Source organism: Syngnathus scovelli, chromosome 8 (genome assembly GCF_024217435.2).
Source record: "Syngnathus scovelli strain Florida chromosome 8, RoL_Ssco_1.2, whole genome shotgun sequence".
NCBI lineage: Eukaryota > Metazoa > Chordata > Actinopteri > Syngnathiformes > Syngnathidae > Syngnathus > Syngnathus scovelli.
This window is the reverse complement of record NC_090854.1, coordinates 8,878,817-8,899,645: the sequence shown is the minus strand read 5'-3', so window position 1 is coordinate 8,899,645 and position 20,829 is coordinate 8,878,817. Positions and strand designations below refer to the sequence as shown.

The 20,829-nt window shown below is 41.7% G+C and overlaps 1 long non-coding RNA gene across 2 annotated transcripts; it reads left to right on the top strand.

The window, feature by feature from the left end:
• Positions 1-143: 143 nt before the first annotated feature.
• LOC125973433 (uncharacterized) lies at positions 144-17,369 on the top strand. 2 transcript variants are annotated; one of them, XR_011087284.1, is made up of 5 exons: positions 144-266; positions 1,096-1,245; positions 2,060-2,152; positions 4,204-4,323; positions 16,466-17,369. It is a non-coding gene; the product is annotated as an uncharacterized lncRNA (long non-coding RNA). The 2 variants fall into 2 exon arrangements; XR_007483147.2 differs by having other exon boundaries at positions 144-517.
• The last annotated feature ends 3,460 nt before the right edge of the window (positions 17,370-20,829 follow it).

The window sequence follows — 20,829 nt, the reverse complement described above, 5'->3', positions numbered from 1 at the left end:
CATAATTTAATGAATCCAAGTCATTGTAATGCAATGCCAAGTGCAGCAAGAACATAGAATGACAGTTTGAGTTAATGAAATGTGTTAACGGTATCATCATTTACTTGTATGTTAATTAGTCCAATTAATTTCCCTTGCTCTGTAATCTGAATATTGTAATAATCTTTGCTCCCCTGAAGGAATGAAATCCACCATGCACACACCTCTGGGACAATCTGCACCAAACATCGTGCCGTACCCACTTCAACTGGACGCGCACTTGACATGTGAGCTCCTTTGATCAATTATCATTACTTATGATATTATTAGTCTTTGCATTGTGTTTGTTGCGCTTGGCAGAAATCACAGCGAAAGACGGAGAGCCACTTGACATCATTTGTATACTTCACGACGTCCTTAGTTTGTTTTTGTTTTTTTTTTCATCGCCTAGCTAGTTGATAAATAAACTGACGATCTTGCTGCCATAAGTGTTGAAGAACTTGAGACCATTTCACACCCAAAATTTACAGCGGATACAGTAAGTACATTTTGCTATGTGGTTTCCTGAAAATAAAATACCTTGTAAAGTGAAGTCATATGTTTGTGGGAGCTAGCTCAGTGCTCGAGCAGCTAGCAAGGCATATGTAGCATGCAATTAATTTTCAGGTCATTTACAATCGACATGAAAAAGCTTTTTTCTTGCATATTCTTAGTGTGATTTACTTTTTTTTTTCTTCAAATCGGAAGGCCATTTCGCAGCAATATAGAATTCAGCATAACGCTATCCAACCTTGTCTGCACCGTTGGTGCAAATGACTTAGTTCGTTCTACTGTCCCTTATATACAAAACACTTGAGAGATGAAAGCGGCTTTGTCTCCATTTGAGTCCAGTTTTCGCCCCGTTGTAGCAAGATAGGCCTGTAATTTGGCCAAATGACTATTATTTTCCTTTCTCAAGGAACAAGTACAGCACAATGGATTGTTGTTACACAGCTGCAGTCATGCACTGCATATGTTTTGTGTATAAAGCCTCTCTCGAGATTTACAGAATCTTTGCATGTAGACTGAGTGTATCCATCCAAGTGGAGTTTAACAGTTTTTTTTTTTAATCAACAGGATTGAAGGGTGTCCTTTTTTTGTGCCCTTGATCAACGGCACGAAGCAGACAGTAGCACTGATCATTTTCCCCTGGCGAGGAAACCCAGCATGGATCAACTCAATAACCCGATATCCTCCTTTGACTCAATGTGGACAATTTAGCGCCAGGTCAGCACCTTTCTCTCTCTTTTTAAATCTCACAGACAATTTGGTGACCTCCCCTTGAAGCACTGACAGGCCCAAAGGGAAACAAACACAATTGTAGCGCTAGCAAAAAGCGATGTGACCGTGCGTTCGAGTCTCGATTTCTCAAGGTGATACCTGGTGTGGGACGAGGAGGGGCCGGGGGGGTGCTATTATGCAAACTCGATATCCAGCATGCTTGCAGATGACATTTTTCATGTATTTTCAGTCACTGTCATAGAGTCCCGTTTGAATTGCTGTGGTTACAAATCGTTTCCCATCATCTTGTCGCATGGCAAGGTGCCGACCGGCTTCGAATTAAACACTCGTTTTAGCCGGGGGGGGATTACAGCCCCCACTCCTCCTTTTTCAAGGATGAAATTCAAATCGGATCAATCTTCATTGTAGAATTTCCGCCCTGCTGTTTTGCATTTAGTGTCAGCCGCATCCAGCTGTGAAAATTGAATCGACAACAATATCCCACATGATGATGTCCATTGTGTCTGTCTATTTTTACTGACGAGACAATTGCGCAAGATTATGTAGAGACGCTACCTTGTAGTTTCCACCGCTATGCAGAATAACTTTCCTTCATCGCTCACCTCAAGGTCAAACCCGACAGCCACGTTTCAACTCTCTCGAATTGAAGCGGAGTCGAGCAGTATGTTTTTCTTTTCTACGACGAGAGCAAAAGCCGTTAGCGTTACTCAGCCTATCGGAAGACAATTTCGGATATGACAGCAAGGAGACATTTTTGTGTCTGGAAATGTACATTAAACGGTGTCAACAACATCCGCAGAGGTCGCTGCAGAGTCCCCCCCCCCCTGCGTCGAATACGAGCTGACAAGAATCTACATGGGCGCATGACGGCTCTGTGGCAGCTTTGACAAAGGTATGCGCGCGGGATGTCAGTGGAGCTGATGTGCCGCAGAGACAATAATGTACATATCATTTTCCTCCCCGACTGATTGAAGACTGTAATCTGTGCTGGACTTTGCCTCTGATTACACATGTCTGAGAGAGCCAAACAAGGACTGCTGGCACTGGGCTCATCCCAGGCTTTTCAGCCTTCAAGAGGACTCGAGTCCGCCTCGAAGGCGAGCTCAATTTTAGTCCCATTTATATTTTGGTCAGATGGAACGCATCTGGCAGACGCTGGTCAAACAGCGGCTATCTTCAAGATGATACTGGAACAGAGATGTGAGCGTCACACAAGGTCAACCCAATGTCATTCTTTACACATATCTTGCTTTAGAGAAAATGTGACTCTCAACTGTAGAGGGCGCTCTAGAGCTGGAAGCTCCAAGTTTAGTCCTTATTGCTACTTTACAATAAAATCTTTATGCGGGAAAAAAAATCCCCCTGATATTTTCCATGAATCAAAACAAACGGCTTCTATCAAATTGTTACGTCTCAGGCCACCATTATCTGGTTTTATTAAGGATCAAATGCCAGTAGGCATCAGCCATGTTGTTTGCGTACATTGATCCACTTTCAGCCCACTCGGAATAGAAATCTCAGTAAGCGGAATGAACCTTTGCGATGCGTCTTCATGTAAAAATGGGAGCGATTTCGCTGTTGACAATAGGTCAGCGCTCTACAGAAGGTACCTCGCACATTACAACCTTGCTCTCGGGGGAGCGGTAATGGGTTCTGGGCAATTGAACAGCCTGCTATGCTTTAGTGCACCTGTACTGAGTTGGAGCTGTCATCATTAGCACTTCCTCCAACATTCGCCCTCACTTACATCCGTGGCTCACCGCCGGCGGACATTTTAACCTCTTGTTGTGCGTCCGCATCAGTCAAAACTCGAGTCAGTGAATGTTTCCGGTATAATCTATGGCGATGAATGGAGTTTGGCCTGTTTGCTAAGCGATTTGTTAGTTATTGTCTACTTCTTGGTTCATAGAGGAAGGTGAACAATTGGGTAAACAGTCAGGTTCCATTGCTACTAGGGCTGAACGATTTTGGGAAATAAAAATGTTTTTTTTTCCCCCCTAAATATTGCAGTTGTGTTTAATTGTAAACTAATTAGATTGGTAAAATTGTGTTAAAAGAAAAAAATAACCCCACGTGTGCACTGACCAATAATATAGGCGTGTGGAGAAAGAAAAATTGACTAATTTGTGACATAGGAGGTTTTGACACCACTACCAAAACTTCCTACGGACCCACCAAAATAAAGTTTTTTTTTTTTTTTTATTCAGTCCCAATTGCTACTCAAACAAAACTAATTGCTGTATCTGGCCATCCTCACCCAAAAATGATCCTTTGACATAACATTTCCCGTCCAATTTACTATTTACTGCTCTGAGACTTCGGCAAGACTCGTGTTGCGTCTTGTTGCTTTTCAACAACCTCTGCCTAAGACGACTTGTTTGACATCATCCGCAAGACGTCATAATAGTCATTTAATCCTCCTTTAAATAATTGCAGCGCCACTCACGATTGGACTTCAAAGCGTTTCTGCTGCGTTGTCGCTCTTGACGGACTCATCCGAGCACACGCTGGGGTAGAGGCGCCCATCATGGCGAGTGTGGCAGCCTCCCCCCTGACAAGCAGATGTTTGCCGCTTCCTCCTCCCACACATTTCGTCTTACATCAGCATCCCAAACGAGCGCCTTTTGAAAAACGAAGCAGAGCAAAAAAGTTTACATTGTGCCAGAAAAAGGAAATGGAAATTACGGGCAGTGTCGGATAATTGAGCTTGTCGCCAGAGACACGCTAATAACAGACAGATGCGCACGACTTGTCAGTCCGACCCCGCCGTGACAGACTCTCTTGTGTTGATGAGCTTTTTTCGAGGGCAAATTGTTCCACGCAAACGCCGTCGTTATTACGAGCCGGCAAGGCGGCTCGCCTGCGTGTACTCGATTCTGCTTGAAGTGACAGAATCCAATTGACCGGCACATATTCATGCACTTTATTTTCTTTATTCTCCAGCAACAATGCAGATAATTACGGCACCAAGTAAAAACCCAAAATGGAATTTCATTGTGTCTCGTGGAAACAATGGCGGAGCTGTCTCGGCAACTCGTCTGCTGACGTTGTAACGACCGGGAGGTAAGACAAGCCGCAATCTGGCTTGGAAGTGCATTGATTTTCACATAGTCCAACCATTTTTATACTTCTGTACAGCCCGAAGTCAACTGGGTTAGGCTCCAGCACAACCTCGACCCAGAAGATGGTTTATTGTACTAAAACATCTCATCTGAGTACCAGGACTGAAAATTACAGGATTTTTTAAAGCATCAATTAGCCAATATGCGAATTGTAGCAACACAGCCTTTTTGCTAATAGCATGTTGACACAAAGCACATAACAGCGATTGGACCAAAATAAAAAAACCTCTTTGGCCATCGTTTAAACATCATCAAATAGTTTTGACCTCCCCTTGGCCTGCATCCGTTCGTTGGCTCATTAATAGTCAGCCATCCTCTGCCACCAATCGCAAATTTACTCAGTCCGACTCGGAGGACAACTAGCGTGCTGTTTCCACTAACGCGAAGGGTCGCCGTGGCGCGGCTGCCCGACATGTCCGTCGTTATCTGGAGTGGAAATGCGTGTGTCCAGAAGTGAGGGCTGAGCTTTGTGCTGTGGAGCAAGGCCACCTCGCAGCCTTTGTGCTCCGTAACAAGCCCAGCTCAGGCTCCAGCGAAGCGAGAAATTGTAAACTCTCCGGAGAGGCCCAGCGAGAAGATAAGGGCTCCGTGTTGGCTGCCAATGTGCATGTGGATGAATCTGATAGAGGCCGCTCCCACGCCAGAATGGGAGTGATGATACCTCCCCTTCTATGGTGACTTATGTTTAATCCCCTTTGCCCATGTATTCACTTGCAAATACTCCTGTCACCATTAATATGTATTAACAGCCCTCACGCTCAGCTCAATACAGATTTACTCGAATCTATTTTTCCCCCACACGCTGGCCGTCTTTGGCCGACCAGAATAGACCAGAATGTACCGCCGGTGTTCGGGCCGCCGAATCTTGATCACCCAGCTTTGTCGCGTCGTCACGTGACCGGCATTTTACCAGCCGCGGGAAACAGCAGCATCATTCACTCCTGACAATAACATTGAATATTCAAAGTTCTTGTTTATTAATATCATTAATGACATTCAATGATGTCGTCTAACAAGATAAGAAATGTTGGATGGGATTTGTTTGAGACTCCTCTTGTCGGAGGCTTAATCCAGACAAAGCCCTGAGAGGCTCATTAGAGCCCGGTGAGGCCTTAAGCCGACTCGGCTCACATTAAAGCCCAGCCCAGAGCAGCCTGTCAGCTCGCTGGCACGACCCAAATCAAGCTGTCAATTACCAGACATGTTTATGGAAATTACATGTTTGTTAACATGCTGGAAAAATGTGCTCTCGCCTCGGGCAGAATGTGTTAGGAGAAACAATTTTTGTTCAGCAGTCACCTTTCAAAGGGATGAAGGTGATCCTCATCGGATCGTAGACACAAGGGGGATTGTAAACGCTCCCTTGGCTAATGTGAACGCCCACTGCGTAGAAGCACAACTGGTAATCAAAGCTGAAGTCCGTACATGATAAGATGCTTTTGTTTATTAAGTCAGTTTCCTTGTGTCTTGGCAGTTGTTCCGCCCCTTTTGTCCTCCTCGACGTTAGACTGAAGCGTCGCCTGTTTGACTAACAGCACTGGACAAAGGCAACTTTTTAACATTTAGAACATTGCGACTGTACTTTTAGTGATTTTTTTTAACATTTATAACCTGATTGGCAGTGATTTAATAGTTCAGCGGGAAAGAAATTCCAAAAAGTTGAAACATTTATTTATTATATTATTATTATTATTTAATTAAATTTATTCCAGCATCCAAACTTTTTTTTTTCTTAACTTGACTTCTTTTTTAAGTGATGAATAAATTATTCCTCGGCTTTCAACACAGCGTTAGCGTTCTTTTTGTTTTTAAGTTATGTTCAAATGTCTTTTGTTTCCTATTTAATTTTTTTGTTTGTGTGGAAATTTTTCTTCCATCCCATATATTCTCTATTTGATTTGACACTTTGAAATCATTTATCTCCTAAAATAAAAGTATGCCATATAAATGAATTAATTTCAACACTATGTTTGCGTCAGGTCCCTGTTTGATTTGATTTTTTTTCTCCGCTTGGGCATAAAAGTGGTGATTTTAGCCTTGCGAGGAAATTGAGCCGATCGACGTGCACATTTGGCATGTCTGGCTGAGCTCATCTTAGACAAGGTAATTTTGCCGGAGCAATTACCACCGTAATGTATTTCAAAGTCGGGGCATTTGCTGCTGCTTAGGTGAACCTCTGACAGCATGTTTTGATTTTCAACCAATTGTTCGCCTCACTCGAAGATCACATCCACGGCCACGGTTCTCCTTCCCTACGTAACAATCCGCCATGATGCCATTATTTCCCATTAACATCTAATTACCTCACTATACTCTGACTTGGTAGATTTGACGGAAAACTAAGTAAAGATGTCCACGAGAGACTTTACGGTCCTGTTCTTAGTGGACCCGTATTACCTGGCGGGGATGGTGCAAATGCCCCAGAGAATGTCAGTGCGCAGTGAAACTGTCATCACACAATTACCCCCACCATTACAGGCCCAACATCTCCATGTAATGGCCGTGACACTCTTTATAATTCAGATTGTAGTCGCAGTCAGCGGCACTTAAACGCTGCTGCACTCTGTTTTATGAAAAGATAAAGATCTGTGTAATCTGCCAGGTGCTCAACCATCCCTTGAATGCTTGTCAGGCAGCATTTTTGTCATTCTCAACAAAAAAAAAGTTGTCATAGCCCAGAGCATCTTTCTTTGTTGGACTGGCGAGTCTCTCAATAAATTTTTTTTTCTTTTGTTTTTTTTCTTCAAAATTAGGATGGAACGTTTTTGCTGATTTTTACCGTCCAAACATTAAATCATAAAATATCATGATAAACGATTTCAATTTAAATTCTTACCTTATTTTTAAATTGATTATTAAAATAATTATTAGTTAAAGCCTAATATACCCAAGAAAAACAAAGTGGCCGTTGTGGTTGACCTAAAAAAAAATAAAAAAATGTTTTTAATCCAAGTCGTACATGAACCATCCTTGGAAATGGTCACATGCAAGAGCAGAGAAGAAGCGTGAGAATAAAAAGGAGAGCAGATTTGCGGTGCCAGTAAAAGAGCATCTGGAAACATTCCAGCTGCAGAAAGGCGGGCTGCCAACTTGCGCGTGCCACCAGATTGGGTTTAACACGCCAGATTGATTGTAATTGTCTGATCAATCCAATGTTTGTCAGCGCTAATGCCCTTTATTATGGCTTGTTTTTCTTTCCTGCTTTTTCCTCTACTGATTCTTCTTCCCCAGGGATGGTCTGCGTCACCAGTCACAACCCAGCGCTATATGAAAACATAAATGCACCACCAAGTTCTCGTACTGTGTCGCCAAAAGAAAAAGTGGCACAACATATAAAAAAAACTCTAATATGTGTGGAGGTTTTTTTCTTCATGCTGGTGCACTTTCCAATCATGGCTGAAAAGTTGGCAAACCATTCTTGAAGCTTTTCTATCATCTCTTTAATGTCTACTCACAGCAAATGAGTCACTTTTAAATGACACCCCCCCCCCCCCCCGCCCCTCAGATACAGAAAATGCTATGTGGATGCTTAACAAGCCCAATCATAAAGAACTTATTTGCCTGTAGTGTTGGACAAGTGTTCCTTGCAGTTTGGCCAAGGTACAATCTAATCCAAGAACAATTATGGCATTTCACGGAAACAGTATGGGGCTAGTGAAAAGTACATTTTCCAGGTCTACGACTCTCCAACATGATTGGAATTGTTCTGACTTAAGTGTTGATGCAAAGTTTTTACCTTGATCTTGATTTGTTTTACTGCCTTGATTATTTTTTTTTTTTACCTTTCTTGCACAAAAGTTTGACTTTGCTAACACATATAGATTTTTTTCAATTCCCTTTCTTTGTCTCTAATCCAAAAAATAGCGAGTGAAAGACCCTGAATGATTTTGAAAAATTTATTTAATTTCTCCTCATGATTGCGACTGGGATTTAATATGCGGTTATCTTCAGCAATGTCTTTAAAAAAAAAAAGTGAAAAATAGGCCATATCAATAAAAATATTTTTTCAAAAATAAATCGTTTGCAATTTGAAAATTCTATTCAACTACGTCATGTCGATTTGAATTTTTTTTTTTTTTTTTTTTTTTTCACTCCTAACTGGTAGGTTCGAAAGGAGTAAAGTACATTGTTGAAACTACTTCACGTTATCCCTTGAGGCCCCTGCTTGACTTTTAAAAGTTGATCTCTGCTGATATTTGTTCTCATCAGTAAGTTAACAACCTTCCTTCCTTCCGCCATGCAGGCACCTTGACGAAGCTTAAGAGCAGTCTAACTGGCAGAATTTACAACTCCTCTATTTTTCACACGACACAATCAATAGCGGGGACTGAAGAAGAGGGATAAAAATTTATGGTATCTTGCAATTTAATGGTTGAAAAGATGCAATTTGAAAGATCATAAATTGTGAAGGAGCTCACGCTTCATTGGTCTTGATTCAGTGCTTGCTGTTAGAACTTGATTTGCGAGTGTCTGCAAAGTGTGATTAACGAGGCGATCAATGTGCAGTGCAGCACGCCGTGGCCCTCCTAATGCTCTTCATTAGAATAAATAAAATAAATTGACTGCAGCTCTATGAAAACTCAGTAATGGTTAAAAATCAAAGAGTGTCAGCCCCTGTAGCCACCATTTAGCTCCTCTTGGCCCGCGTCCGTCTTCTATCCCGGGCCAGCGGGGACCCAATGGGAGGAGGGCGGGGGGTCGAATCCACCGCTGCTTCGTTGACTGGTAATCATAAATCGCAAGGCTTTGTCATCAGCCTGTTCCGTTTGCGGAGTATGAATGCATGAAATAGCATTTGAAGCTGATAAAAGCTCGGCTGAACGATCACCCTGCGCTCTCGGGAGCATATTGTTTGGAATAACATTTACGAGGAACATTTATTCCAGTTCACCTCATGATGTGGCAGACAGCTCGAGTGTTGTGTCCGATTTAGCTTTAATATTCATCGCTCCTGGCTGCTGTGCTTCTATTCTTATTGTCTCGACAGATTAGCTACACAAATGGCCGCAAAATCACTTGTGGCCTCGACCTTCCTATTGATTTCCTTCCCACTAAAATCAATGTATATAAGCAAGAAAAGATTCATATTTTCATTTCCATCCCTGGAAGGCAAAATATTGACTCAAAGGGTCATGTCATGTGTCATTTGCTTACGATATAATAGATAGCTTTTTGGACCTTACTGCAAACATCGTGTTATAAGAGTGGCAACGGCCACAAATAGCTTGGCTGCGCTCTCTCTGGTCGGTTCTGGTACTACACCACACTTGGCTTTGGTCATCTCAGTAAAACCAACTTCGTTTTAAAAATAATGTTAGAAAATCCGAAGTTTTAGTTGTTGACCACTGATGTCGATTACTGCTACTTATTTTTTTCAAACTGCACCTGTTTGTACCTTGACATGGAAACAGAAAGATACAAACTTGGTCCCTTTGCTAGTCTGGACAAAAAAATGGAACCCTGTTTTTAACACACCTTGTTCTTTTGGAGCGTTGCAGTAAAAGAAGTCAATCACATGTTCAAGTTAACCTTTCATGCTTGGTATAGTATAATATGGCGTGACTTTTTTTTTTTTCCCCTCTCAGGCATATTCCTTCCCAGTGTTCCTCTCCTGCTCAGCCCAATCTTGATGAGCTCTCTGCCCATTAAACATGACCTGAGAGCTCATTTTACACAGAGACGTTTAATTGCGTGTTGCCGGGCTACTCGTCTTATTAGGCTAAGTGCCGACTCCTACAGCGACTCCGTCAAGTGAAGGTGCTAGCCGCAGAACTTTTCCACCTCGCTGCTCCCCCGCTGCTCATTACTGCAGTCATCATCACACAAGTCACTTTCTAATAGATTTGTGTCAATTTACAGATGAAACGACTCCTTTGCCAGCTTTGACCCCGACTCGATACTTATGATGATGTTCCGAATTACTCTGCAAGTATTTTAGTCAGATTGTGTCTCCGGAATATAACGTGGCTGGATATGTTTTCCCGTATTTTATATTCCTAAGAAAAGATTGTTGACACGTCAACATGGCTTTGGTCCAAGCGGACCTTCTTGCCGACCGAAATGGGAGTTTCCTCAGTTGCCTTGCGTGCTTGAGGTATAGTCAAAGCCCAGACATGGAGGACACTGATATCTTCCATGAGAGAGCTCCAGATACCCTCACGTAATTATTTAAGCTTCCTGGAGTGAATTATTTTTGTTTTCATGATGATTTCCCTGGGTGTCTCTTTTCAAATGGAAGACAATGCGCACAAATATTTCTATATTCACCTTTTTTTTTACATTCCGCTAATATTCCATGAAGCCTATTTCATACCTGAAAGATGCAGAACCCAACCTACTCAAAATTGTACGATATTTTGTTCATTATGTTTTTAATAATGTTGTCCACAGTTTTGAATGTTGAAGCAATGCTGCTCAGTTTCTTGCCTGCTCGGCTAACACGGAAATGTAAACGCGTCAATGTAGTAAAACTCAAACAGCAGACTCCTCATCAGCGTGGCACGAGGAGCGTTAGGGGGGCACGTGGCTGTGAATAGGCCTCATCAGTGAGGGCAAAAGGTTCACGTCCTCGTATTAGTTCCAAACGAATCGCCGTGCTCGACCCCAAGGCAAATAAGCTCCTAGAGGCAATTATTTGCAATCACTAAATGTATTATTCATTATAAAAAGATTTTCTTGTTCTTACACCGGCGTAATTTGCTATTGTTCATGCAAAGAAAAAAAATGGCAAGCAAAAGCGTGTCATTGAACAAAGAGATTTTTTTTTTTTTTTAATGACTGCTTAAAAGTCTGCATCAACTTTCAAAGCTCGAATGAAACAGAGCCTCATTGTCCACTCAGCCCTGGTGAGATTTGTGACACGTCTCGTCTCGGTGTAATCATCGGGCTGTTTTTATTGACCTCATCAGTGTGTATTGTACTCTGAGAGCTTGGCGTCACGCAGCCGCCGTGCACCTCAGGTGAGCGTGCAACAAAATGCCTCACCCAGTAACAAGCAGCACACAATTACGCCAAACTTTGCCTCCAGTCTTTTATCCACCTTCTGTTTTTCTCCCCCCCACCCCTTCTTCTTCGCCTTCTATCTATCTTTGCAAAGCGTAACATACTGATTGGTTTTGCAAAAAAAAAAAAGAATATCACGCTAATTAGCAATTCCATCACGTTGTGGTGGGTTTTTTTTTTTTGCTCTGCATATTTCTGCCTTACAGATAGGAATGCAATTAAAGACAGTGTTGTTATTTATTTCTCTCTCTCTCGCTCTACAAAATAATTTAAGTTGATGTAATTAGGGTGAGAGACAGATTTTTATGTAAATGTATTTTTATGTATAATATATATAAATATATATGCAGAGAATATATGTGAGAAAATGTACAATAATATATGTATAAATAAAAATAAATAGATGTAAAAAAAATTCAGTAATTTAAAACACAATAACGAAAAAAAGTTAAAGTAGGTTAAATGTCACAGCTGCCATAAAAAGCGTATGAACATTGACAGTCCGACACGTCTCGACGTACAAGTGTACCCAATGTTTTGGCCTGATATGCTCCAATTGCCTCTCATCATTTCCAATTGGAATAAATAATGCATGCGGGAGCAAATGAGTCTAATTAGCAAGCAGTTTGGGTCCTTTGATAAAGCCGAGCCTTGTTTCTATGAGGGGCAGGAAGCTGTGTCATTAGTCAGCCCTGAACCGATTAGCATCTGGAATGGAGGCGGGGCCAAGTGCTCCTGTGCGACCAAGTATGTCCACAAACCAAATAACTCCAACACAGGGACCAACTTGCAGTCGTCGGGTGCCGTAAAATCATTCGCCACGCTGCGTTTTCAGGCCGAGCTAAAACACAAAAGGAGGATTTGGGGTGCCTCCTCTCATGCTCATTTGTGACACAGTCAAAGTCGTTGGGTGTCAAGAGGAGAACCCCTTCTGGAATTGCCATTGTTGCCTCAGCATAGGGCCTAACCAATCAGGATTTTTCTTTTCTAGCCCGATGCCACTTCCGATCTTTGACAGAGTAAATTCCTTCAAATATTTTGATATCACGAAAACTTCGTTTGAATCGACGGTCAATTCCGGTGTGGCTTGGCAACGCCCCCTAGCTAAGCTACAAAGCGATGCCGAGCGGCTTTTCCCGAGACATATTTGACGACGATAATTAGCTGACACCAACGCGCATCTTTCACCTGAGGATGTGATGAAGATGATTCTCAGCTTGAGTTCAAACATGGCTATTTGCAACATACATTTTTCCAACAAAAGCAGTGTGTTCATACAGAACATTAATGTCTGCCAGATCTATTATAGGAACAGTAATGACTAGCAGATAATTAGCCCTCCCACTCCGACTCGACTGCTGGATTTCTCTCATTTCAAAACATAATTGTCTGTGATTGAATCAGAGGTAATTCTATGTACTTTGAGGGCGAGGTGACTTTCCGTAGGCACGGCGGAAGTCTCATGAGACTCGCCAATTCAACGGTAAACAACAACAAAAACTTTCAATGTACTTCTCGCGATTTTCCTGCCGAAGCTTGCAAAAGTCAGACGACGGGAAGTTTAATTAAGTAAGAACCTGTTGAGGAACGCTTCCAATGGCGCTCGTCACAATGAGCGAATTTATCTCCAGGCGGTATGCTGTCTCTTTATCCAAATGTTCTCCTGAGGGACCCCTCAGTTAATTGAATACATTAAAGCCAAGTGCCGGAGGCTTTATTTATTTTTCTCCGTTGCTCAGACTTGTTTAAAGGAGACCAACTGCTGTTGTTTGGCCCCCTTCTAGATTTGAGACGGTCTCCACGCTGGGAGTCTTGTGCAGGATTTGTGCTTTGAGAGAAGATTTTGTGTAACCCAGAGACTTTTTTTCTAAGGCCCCCTGAGCTTCAAATGTCAAATGTGCCAGTTTGTAGCTACAGTGTCAAAGCACAGGAAATAAGATTTTACCAAATCCTCCATTAAGATAAGCAACACCTTCTGCCCGCAAAAAAATTGTTTTGATTTGTTTTCCGAACCTATTTGCATATTTTGAACAAGTAGCTTGATTTGAAGTCGCCATTTTGAACAGTTTTGTTGCGTATTAAAGTTGACCTCTAACAGTGGGAGGTTGTTTCTTCTTCGAAAATACTGGTCGTAAAATTTGTATTTTTAACCACAACACATTTATCATCAAATATATAAAAATGGCCAAATTATTTCTAAAACAAGCAGCAAGACTGTCAGTTGCGGTGAATTATGGATATTATGTGAAGTGTGAAATGCAGATGGTGGTTGTCTCCCTCAGAGGGCACTGGGGTGAAATCCCCGGACAATAGTCATTCGTCAACATGCTCTTCGCCGCTATTGTCGCATTCATCACCGTGACGCCCCGAAAGACACTTTTACAAGCGCATTATTCGCTCGTTAATTCATCTTTCTGTTACAAAGTTCAACTCAGGAGTTGTTTTGATAAATTCAAATGAATTTAAAAAATAGCTTGCTGAGGTTCGATGCACTTTGTATTCATTAAATGCTAACCTAAGCCTAGCATTACCACAAAAGAACGCACCTTAGCATTGACTTATTTCAATGAACATGACATTAAATGAAAAAAATCAACTTTTTGTATCATTTCAGTTTCACCCAGTTTTAGCTTCAACAATCTAATTTGAATAAGTAAAACATTGTCATCGACTGTGACTCCTGTTTCAGGCCTAATGTAAGATTTAAAGTGAACAAGGTGATTAAGAGCTGCAAGGCCTTTATGTCAATGAATAAAGATCCCAAGTTAAATTCTTCTTTTTTTTTTGTTCTTCCCCCACACAGAAAGTGCCCGGTGTGGGCAGCCTTTAATCACCTCCCTGACAGGAATAACTGCTTTCATTTAACCTTGAGTGAAGATCATGAATTGTAAAGCGTTTAATTGGAAACACCATTTAAGAGACGGAACAGAGCAAATTGTCGCCGATTGAAAGGCCCGCATTGACAGACAGCGGCGGCGAGAGGCACCTCAATTAAAGCTGATCTGTATTCAGCGGCCGTGTCACTCGCCCGCCATTACCGACGGGACTCTTTGATCATCTCTGACGACAAACTTTGCACAGCTTTTCCTGTTTTCAACAGACTTGGCGTCCAGGAAAAGACTGCACGATGAGTTTTTCTTTATTATTTCCATCAGCCGCCTAATTGAAATGTTTCCAAAAAATAACAATGCCGTCTTTGTGAAACTCGGCTCTAATGACGTTCTCTCGGTAGACAATCGTTCCGGTGAGGTGCGAAAGTGTGTCAAGTGGTACGCACGTTAATTGTTTTCCTGCCACTGACATGAGAGAGAAGAAATTTCAATCTGTGTGCCAGACATGTCCTCGGTGACTCAGCCCAAGCAGCGTGGCCCAAGCAACCAGCCCCCGGGGTCACGTTTTTACATTTTGCCAATTATTATTCCGCAAAGATTTTCCACAAAATACAAAGGTGTTATTTAAATGAAAATAGCTTTGGGATGATTTTGTTAACTAGATCCCCCCCCCTCACCCCAAAAGTGAAACTGGGGAGCCCTTCCGAGTGCCTGAGGGGGGATCTCCACAAAAAATGAATTTGTAGATTAATTTCACTCTGTTGGAACTCATAATTTGGTACCAGAAGAATAAATTGTTTTGAGGGCATGTCTCTTTATCACCGAGGTCTCACACTCATTGTTGTCGTCGTAGTTATGATTTCCCCTACAGATGATTGATAGCTAAACTAATTCACAACCAATGTTGGATGTAAGAAGTTTAGAAACCCTTAAACGAGGTCATGCCATTGGATTGATGATGACTTCCGAAGATAACATTCATATGTTTTTGCTGAGCCATGAAACTAAAATGGCCTGATAGTGGTTGACAATAAAATTGCAGTGTTTGATTTTCTCAAATCTTCTCAAAGATTTCAGTACTGGGAACGTGGTAGACAATATTTTCCAGCTGGAGTTAAACGGAGACTTTGTGGCTACATGAAATGAATGAATGAATACATAAATACATAAATAAATACATAAACGAACGAACGAATAAATAAATAAAGTGCGCTCAACTGTTATTCATGCCATGCTGCAAACAATTCGTGTTGCTTTTAAGTGGTGAAAAAAATCCCCGATTATAAAGTAGTGTCTGGTGCTAATAATGTCTGAGCTCTCCCTTTCTTTCATTTCATTTATAAGAAGTAAATTGAACTTATTACAATGATGTGTCTGGCCCACTGGTCATTTTTTGACCTTGCGCGTGGAAGTGCTTTGACGTATTTGTTTGGACAATACGTATGCAGTCTTGTAAAAGTCCTCACTGCGTCTTAGATTCACGAGCACGACAAGTGTGACAAAGGGTCTGAAGGACTTAATGAAGTAAAAATTAATGAAGCACGTGAGCACCTCCATGCTCCATTTATAATGTATGATCTCAATAAAATCGATCTAATGTACCAGGTCTCACTCAAGGTAGGAATAGATTTACAGATTGCGGCCCCTGGTCATTTCCTCCAAATTAATCTCAACTTTCACAGCAATGTTCAGCCTTCACAACTCCACATGTATGGATTGTCTTGCCCCGACTCTTTAAATGAAGGCAAATGTATTGACAAAGCAACAATGAAAAGTTTAAGCGATTGAGTTGCCTGTATTAGAGCGCCCCCGTTAGGTTGCAACGTGAACGACAGTTCTAATTAGAATTAGGGTGTGGGAAATAGATTTGTTCGCTGTGGAAGTGAAACTACATGTGCTTGACGATTGTAAGAATTGTATTGCTCAGCTTGACAACTTTATTTAGTATCATTGTGAAAAGTATTTATTGATTGATTGAACATTAGTATTTTTAAATGACTTTGTTGGTAATGATAAAAATCTGACCATCTTGTGTTAGCCATGCAACGAAGCCATGTTTGGTCTGCTATCATTTGATTCAAATATACTTTAATGTCATTAATTACTAATTGATCGATCATGTAATAAGAAGACAAGCACATGAAAAAGACAACCTGTCCACACCTGCCATGCACAAGAGCCAAATTTCAGTGTGATCACGCTTTCCTTTTAAAAGCGCCACTAAGTGCACTTGTGCTTTTCCTTTGTTAGGGTGACTTGGCAATTTCCCGCGAGATGGACCAACCGTAGACAGCTCTTTGCTTTCGATAATGTCACCGAGACAGCACAGCCCGAGCGCTGTTTCCATCGCGGCGTGTTGGAAGCCTCCTGCCACTCTTAGATACTCGCTATGCATGGACCTCCTCCCAGGAAGCGCATACCCGGCTGGAGCTTTGCTTTACGGAGGACACCTTTTTTTTTCTTTTTCTTTTTTTTTTTTTTTTTTTTTTTTTTTTTTTGCATATAGACTTTCATCCTCCTGTGTCTTGACATACAGCAAATAAACTGGATTCTAATTAATCAGCATATTCTGACCCGAAGCTTGTGATTGTGCCGTCTCGGCTAAAATCAGTGCGGACCTTCAGGTCTCCGAGGCAAATCAGCAGTCCCCCACGTTTCCCTGCAGCCATAATGAAAATATCAGTCAATCAAAATCTTTATTACACTGTGAAGCAATTGCTTATCTCCACATGCGCATACAACTAGAAGCTGCGCTGTTCGTGAGACCACGGCGGCTGTGGCTTAGGCAGTAGAACACATTGCCCAGGAAAATGAGGGTTGGTTGGTTGGTTCAAATTCAGCTCAGAGGTAGAGTCTTTGCATCCTTGGGCAAGGCATTTCACACACCTGGCAAGGCATCCAGGTCTTCATTTTAAATGAAAAAGTGTTCTCAATTGACAAAAAAATGTTCGAACTTTACGGCCGGTGTTATCAAGTTGCTCGAATATGGATAACATTATTTTGCTCCCCGTCTTGAGTTACGACTGTTATGATAAAGCGAGTTGCGCAGTCCCGTGTTTCGCGACTGCAGATTCGTCACGTGACTTGGAACTTGCCTGATTCCAAAACTGTTCAAATTCTCAATAAAAACGCTGAACGAAACGTCTCGTTTGTATTTCCGACTGGCTGCAAGAAATAGCAAACACTAAAACCAAAACAAAACTAAAAAGAATAGAAAAGTCATAAGTGGGATTTGAACCCGTGACGCAAAGTAATAAAGTACAGCTTCATAGCGCTGCCCTAACTGCTACGCTATCGTATTAAACGACAATGTATCCAGGTAATGTTAAATATAGCCAAAATTAAATTACCCGGCGAGGGTACCCGTTGATCTGATTAGTGTTGGCTCGTGAGTGAACAGTTCGTTCAAAAGAACAAATCTTTTCAGTGAACGAGAGTAAAGTGATTCGTTCTTTGTTCAGTTCATATAACTTCAACCAGTAGGTTTCGGTAATGCCCATTGAAGCTGGTGCCACCTCGCCGTAAAACAAAACGAAGAAGAAAATGACGTAACTTCTTGTTCACGAACAAGTCGTGAATTGCATTTCCCGTTTACCAACTGAACGGATCTGTTAGTGAACGAGTCAGTGAGTGAGTGATTCCTATTTCCCGTTCATCACGAGAACGGATCAGTGAGGGAACGAGTCCTGACTTTCCCGTTCGCGAACGAGTCAATGAGTGAACTCCCTTCCCGTGCATCAACGGATCGGTCAGTGGACGTGTTGCGGCTCCTTGCGTGAACAATTCAGTGAATGAACGTGAGCCACAATGTAGATAAACGATTTGGCAAGGAGGGCGGCTCGGTGGCGCACTGGGTAGCACGTCCGCCTCACAGTTAGGAGGGTGCGGGTTCGAGTCCACCTCCGGCCGCGTGGGTTTTCTCCGGGCACTCCGGTTTCCTCCCACATTCCAAAAACATGCTGATTGAAGACTCCAAATTGTCCCTAGGTGTGAGTGTGAGTGCGATTGGTTGTCTGTCTCTGTGTGCCCTGCGATTGGCTGGCAACCAGTTCAGGGTGTCCCCCGCCGACTGCCCGATGACGGCTGGGATAGGCTCCAGCACGCCCGCGACCCCTGTGGGGACTAAGCGGTTCAGAAAATGGATGGATGGATGGATTTGGCAAGGAAGGAAAGAACCACACACTAAAACACCACTTCTTTTGTGCTCGTTTTCTCCAAGTTAACGACTAACTTTATTGCACAAAAGAATGCGCCGTTATGCAACAGCGGGGAGATTATGCTTCTCTTTGGGTAATCTTGATTTAATAACATTTACAGTGGTTTTTAAATAACGTGTATGCATATACACGCCTAAATATTGTTATCCAATATATCTACTGCAATTTCACATTAGATTGCTGGTTTGAGATTTACTTTTATTATTATTATTTTAATAAACATTTATATTAAAACTTGTCTGGTGCTTTATTCCTTGTTTTTATTTTTTTGGGCATTGCAGGAAATGGGGTCAAAATACAAAAAGTCCTGCCGAGCTACAAAAACAGATATGCTCAAACCTCATTGAATAAAGTACAGAAGCAGACAAGTATATTCACATATTAAATAAATAAAAGAAACATTTTAAGCATATAATTATACCTACACACCAAATCAATAAAGAAGACTAACTACACATTTTTGATAAGTGGTGATGAGAAAGGTTTTTATAACTTTATGATCTAATATATATTTCTGAGCACTTTGAAATAACAAATGACTTTTGATATATTGCCTAAATAGCTTAATGACCCTTAAGGAACTGTGTAATGCATGCCTGATGTTTTTTCTCTGAATCATGGACACGGCCAGAGTCGTCTTGACCGTTCAGTACTTGATTGTATCTTATGTTTTGACTAATGCTAGACGCCAGTTTTTGATTACTACTGAACGCACTGCAAAGAGAGAAATAGTTTGCCTAACAAAGAAAAGATACGGTTGGAAGCATGATTAAACTAAGAATAAGCAAAGACATGCTGTATCAAAAGAACAGCAAATGATGTCACAGCCAAAAGCTAACATAATTTCGTACAAAATGACAAAATTAAAAGAATGAGGTACGACAGTGTATGTCCAAGATTGGAGAAGAATGTTCACAGGAAGGTCACGTGGAGATAAAACCAGCAGGTGCCAGAGGGAGCCAGCCAAGGACTCGGTCAAAGATGATCGCCAAGGCCGGAAGACGGGATGGAAGACAACAGCCCCCACACACACTGAATTGCCCATAACCAGCACCCACTCCCATGGCGAACTTGCCCCACCCCAAAGACTCATCACCCATCAATCTCGGCCCACAATGCGCAACTTAATATAAGCTGATCAAAAAACCTTGGACGTTGCCTTTTCTGAATGGAGACTTTCGGCTCCTGAAGGGCCCAGCGCTGTATTGTACTTTCCTGAAAACAGAGCTGTCTGAACAAGAATTGTGATTGAACTCAACCAACTTGTGTAAGTCTAATTTGTGCTTCAGTGTCTTAGCATTTTCCTAAATCTGAAGAAATCAAACGAGCACGCAGTGAGTAAATTAGATAACAGGTGATTGGCAATGGCTTTTGCTCCCTAAATTGTGGACAGAATCCAGCAGCATGAAAACATAAAAACCTGACATTTGGTTAACTGCTTTATATGACAATATGGATACGTATTTTACGTTGTGTAATATGTGTTGGTGTCCCCCAAAATAAAGAGCAAGTAGTCAAATACACATTCATGACACGTACAAAAAAAAAATGCAGAGAACAGATTCTAAAGATTCAGTTCACTTAAAAGAACGATAATGCACATCACTATATCTGATGCCTTTTGTATACCCGCCCATGTTAACTGAACCAACTTGACATGGTTGCGTTCCAAGACTTCACGCCTACCTCGCAGATGGGCATCATGCATTTATGACATCATCAACTTTCTAGATACATAAGGGATGGATCCAAGTACTAAAGCAGCGGTGTTATATCGATCGGCTAAGCGTATTAATAGGCGTGTGGAGAGAACGCAATTTCAAAAGTCAAGTTTTTTTGCACCACCATGTCAGGGATGACGTCAATGCATGGATTTTGAAATAGGAGTGTAAGGACCGTTAAATTGTGATGAATAGAGACAAGCAACTGTAAAGTCAATAAAGATTCATTTTACTTGTGTAACACAAACATAACGTAATAACACATAAACAGCATAAATTAGACTCGCGCGAGGAAGCTGTCAAACTTGAACATTGGGCGCGCATGTATTCAAATGCCTCGACTTTTGAATGTCAATATTGTGCAAAGAGTGCTCAGATGTCAAACAATACATATTTCTTCCCCTCGCCGGGTAATTTAGATTTGGCTATATTGAACTTTGTCGGGTGCGTTTACTATGTGTTTCGATAGTACAGCGGTCGAAACAGTAGTACTATGTAAGCTGGACTTTAATTCTTTGCGTGACGGTTTCAAACCCCGTTTATGACCTTTTATTTTTTTTTGTTTTTATTTTGTGTGTGTGTGTGTGTGTGTGTGTGTGTGTGTGTGTGTGTGTGTGTGTGTGTGTGTGTGTGTGTGTGTGTGTGTGTGTGTGTGTGTGTGTGTGTGTGTGTGTGT